The 5,000-nt window shown below is 36.3% G+C and overlaps 1 protein-coding gene across 1 annotated transcript in view; it reads right to left on the bottom strand.

The window, feature by feature from the left end:
• Positions 1 to 5,000, bottom strand: part of LOC125033531 (carboxypeptidase B-like) — a 34,275-nt gene that overhangs the window by 12,311 nt on the left and 16,964 nt on the right. The window lies entirely within an intron of this gene.

The raw sequence follows: 5,000 nt of genomic DNA on the forward strand, positions 1-5,000 counted from the left end.
GGTGTTACGTCATGGAAATTCGCAGCCTATCGTGATCACAATCTTTCGCGATCATTTTCCAGAACACGAGTGCTTGTTTTCGAATCAGTCAAGCGATCGACCATCCTGAGAGAGAACGAGTCATCGTTACATCGGTAGGAAGTGAAATTCGACTCTCACGGCCGCTACAAATAGCCTTTGCGGATCTCGGAACATGCAAAGTCAATCAGTTGCGAGTTCATGATCAGTTCATTGGAGAAGTAGGACGGGAGGTTGAAATTTGCATACATCCCTACCGTAAGTTTCAAATTCAGCTTGACAATAACCGATTTAAGCCGAAGCCTGAAATGGTACATCAAGGTATATTTAATCTTCATTCCCCTAACTGTCAGAGAGGAAATTCTTGAGGTTGTTGCATGATCCTGTTTTGTTCCCAAGACTCCTTTGATCAACGCCACGACGGTCTTCCTTGAGGGACACTTGCCTTATTAGATGCCCTTCATAACAATGTCAGGGTAAGGGACAATGATGCCTCGAGTCACCGTGGTGGACTGGGTTAATACACATAATGCATAAACAAGATTATACTCTCTATAGAAAATCACTAATGATACAAAAAAAAAAAAAAAAAAAAAAAAAAAAAAAAAAAAATACGGTCCTAAGATGCTATTAAGTAAATCAAAAATATTTCATAACTTCATCAAAGAACACGTTTAATGTAGCTTATCTTCTTGAGCTAATTCTCCCCCCCCCCCCCCCTCTACCTCACCACCCGATGTGTCTCTACTTGTGCAGGCATAACTTTGAGATATTAACTATGAAAACTCCATTGTTCTATGTATACAAAGGCATATTTTCTAAATAACCATCAAGTGCGGTATCATACAAGAAATTCTTAGTGAAAAAAGATTCTTGGAAGGAAATGTCTAAAGGGTTTTATTGAAATCTATTGAAAAACTTGTCCTACGCAAGACTTACATGTTGAAGTGAATGTCAATTAAATAAGCATCTGAAAAAAGTCTTATCTTTCAGATTTTTTTTCCAATTTTACAAGATCAACATTTATTACTAGTGCCATAGTTCTTATTCTTATTGATCCCACAATACTTTAAGGTAGATTTTCCCCACGCATTAGGATATGTATAATATATTAACGAAAATGTATACTCATGTTCCACCCTCGTATTCTCTCTCTCTTTCTCTTTTTTCTCTTCTCTCTTTCTCTGTCCGTCCTTCCGTTTGTTAGGAAAACAAGGAAATTCCAAAGTAATAGCAGTAATCTACTTTACAAGCTAATTATCTCGAGGGAAAGAAATGGTTGTGAAAGGCGATTTTCCAATACTTTTGAGATATAGTAGCGTAATTGTAAGCTTATGGCGGAAATAATTGGAGAGGATTGTCTATATCGTTGTGATACCGTTGAAAAATATCTGAAAAAAAAATCAAATCTTCTCGACGCAACCGGGACACATTTGTGAAAATGATTACGAAAAATAAAGCGAAGAACGATAACACAAGAGAGACAAAACAGTATTTTTTTTTTATATATATAGTGAGGTAGAAGAGAAAAAAAATATAAGCGGGAGAGGAGATTAACCTGCTTACGTATGAGATGACCTTAACAGTGCTATGACAACTATTTCTCGGCCAGACCTCTTGTCTTCTAAAATGATCAAGGATATCATTTAAGAGAACAGAGAAGAAATATCCTTAAAAAACATATTGCAAAGTCTCTAACTTTTTTTCCAATAACCTTCTCCTCAACAACAATTAGCGAATAGGGAATAAGGATAAGAAAGACTTTGCCTCTGCATGAGATTAAATAAAGAAGATTTGCAAGAACTACGAAGAACTGGAAGCCGTAACAACGTGTCTAAAACAAGCAATGTAATGGAGCGTAACACTTTTCTAATATTCGTTCATGGGTCGACGGAATTTTGCAGTATCAATATTGTCTATAAGCGAATTGCTCGTTGTAACCACTGAAACAATATTGTCCCATAATAGATGTCATATGATTTCGACCTTCGCAATACATATGAGAAGATGTCCTGATGTGTAATGATGAGTGAAAGTATTCTTGGAAAAGTTGCAGATTTATTAGAAGAATCATTTTTTAAAATCCTTTGGGCTGTCTCATGAGCTCTATAGTCATCATGCAACTAGTTATATGGTCTAAATGGAAGGTTTTCACACACACACACACACACACACACACACACACACACACACACACACACACACACACACACACACACACACACACACACACATGAAAAAACAATGGAGATCGCTGAAAGTAATGTCGAGACAAATAGTTCATGTTCATACAATTACATTGAATCCCGCGCATCGTCCAGAAAAAGGACATAAAATATGATTCTTAAATTTACGGCCGGAGAAGGTATATAATTCCTATTGGCGATGAAGAAGAGCGGAACGCAGGTCGGATAACTGAGGCCATTCAACTGAGGGGGTTAATTATTTATTCAGAATTTCGCACGGATATTACTATCAAAGATGCTTCGTTTCGCCCGAGTGAGCAAAGTGGGGAAATCGCCCATAGTTTAAAGTTTAGTTTGATTCCATTTGTTGCAATGGACATTCTTGGTGTGACATAATGTCTGTTTCATTTTGCTTCTAAACTACCCCCTGTGTGCAAGGAATGGCCGGGGTTACCATCCACTGGCGGCGAGGGATTTGAACGGAGGTCAGCGAGATTGCTAGACGAGATCGCACCACACAGCACACAGCACAGAGTAACACTGAATAGCTGATCTTATCACAAACTCGCTGCTAGAAAAAAGCGCTCGTATGACCGTGCCTTTACTGAAGGAAAATTGCACGGAAAAAGCTTTCTGTATTAGATTTAATGGTCCCAAGCTTCCTAAAGTAGATTCAGCGGTATCTTTTTTGAAGATCCATGAGCTTTGTATATGAGATTATATATATTATCATTATCATCGTCATCATTATGCTAATTAACATCATCGTCATTATTATCCTAATCATCATCATCTAATTATCATCATTATCATCACCATCATAATTATCCAAATATTATCATTATCATCATTTTTTATATAAACATCATCAGTTTTTAGCATAATTTTTAATATCATTATCAGATTTTGGCATAATTTTTAATATCAGTATCATCTTCCCCATCACCATTAACGTCAGTTTATATCATCATCATCATTACTGTTATTTTTAGACACTGAATGTGACTCGATGCCAAAACCAGCGCAGCTCGTTAAAGGTAAAAAGCTTAAGAAACCTTTTTCTTATATTTTCTAAGCATTTCTTCTTAGTTGTTTTATGATATACGGGTATTTATATATCTATTCATTTATTTTATCTGTTGTCTATTTTTTAATTTGTTTATTTATTTGTATTTAAAAGTATGGTATTGCGTGGAAACCTACGGTCGCTCACTAAGAGCATGCTGGATTGCAAACTCCCATTGATAATGGGAGATTTTACAGATTCCCCTTTTAAAGAATTTTTTTCTGTGTTCGTTTCTCTAACAGACTGTTTTTTGAAGAGAAGGAAATGAATAATGGATTTTAGCAAACTAGTTGGGACCGTTTTCTCTCTCTCTCTCTCTCTCTCTCTCTCTCTCTCTCTCTCTCTCTCTCTCTCTCTCTCTCTCTCTCTCTCTCTCTCTCTCTCTCTCTCTTTTTTTTTTTTTTTTTTTTTTTTTTTTTTTTTTTTTTTTTTTTTTTACGAAGATTACTTCTTTCTGTTCCCGGATCGAGCAAGGAACTTTCGTAACAGATAATTTCAACATCAAAGGAGTTCTAAATAAAGAGATATTCCTTAAGGTCTTATTACAGAGTATTAAATTGGTTTCAAAGGAAGAAAAATAATAATAAATAAATAAAAGACGTGTTTTGGAAAGTGTGTCTATAATACGAAGTAAAGGCGATGGAGGAAAGAAAAAGGATATATATTTTCAATACAATAATTCGGATTGCTCTCGCTTCAGGGAGAGGGATAGAATAGATAGAATTTCTGCATCTAGAGATATTCTATACTTTCGTTCCATTACGCATTCTCCGTTAACTTTATTCCCAATGATTCGTCTTCATTATCTGAACTCCACTCTAGCTAAGGTTACTTAATGACTTATTATCTCATTAGCCCAATCGGCACGGATGCCAAGAATAACATGCCATACCCACAGTAATATAAGTCTGTTTATTGTATTTGCACATAGATGGCTGTACAAGTGCTTTTAGTCACCGAGAAGTCAGTTATTAGCCCAACGTATCTCACCTGTTTACCCTTTTCCTTCATTTCCCAAAGTTTCTTTTGTATTATTTCATTGTCTTTAATGTCACCAAGACTTTAACAACGATTAGGTAATCATAATATCAGTAAGAATAATAACGACGTCGATATCAATAGTATGAGAAAGAAAAACAAGCAATGGAGAAATCAGGTTCGGTCACTAGGGCTTCTAATAGACTCCTTGCTGGCTGAGCACATGTGGAGCCATCTGTATGTAACAAAATTCACAAAAAAAGCTATAGGCTGCAGTACACAAATCCGTAGTGATTGGGTTAGAATTAAAAAACTTGTAATGACTACTCGGGAAGTGCTGCCCTTCCATAGGGCATTTGTTAACCACTAGACTTGACAGTTTATATAATGTTATCATGTTAATACATTCCTCTAGGTTATCGCTATAGAAGGTTCTGTACATTATGATCGCGATTTCGGAAATAAAGTACTTTCCCAAATAAGCCTACTGTGCCATCGTTAAGTGAGGATGTTAAAATTTTATTTCTTCCATTACTGAGGTTGATTAAAACTGTTCCTGCTTTATTAAAGTGGCATGAAAAAAAAAAAAAAAAATCGTGAAAATAGACTTCGTTATACGGTATTTGGGCATGTGCGTGAGTGTGTGTGTGTGTCTGTGTGTGTGTGTGTGTGTGTGGATGTGTGCGTGTGTGTATGCGCGCGCGCGTGCGTGCGTGCGTACGTGTGTGTGTGTGTGTGTGTCTGTGTGTGTG

This window comes from Penaeus chinensis, chromosome 16 (assembly GCF_019202785.1).
Source record: "Penaeus chinensis breed Huanghai No. 1 chromosome 16, ASM1920278v2, whole genome shotgun sequence".
Classification (NCBI taxonomy): Eukaryota; Metazoa; Arthropoda; class Malacostraca; order Decapoda; family Penaeidae; genus Penaeus; species Penaeus chinensis.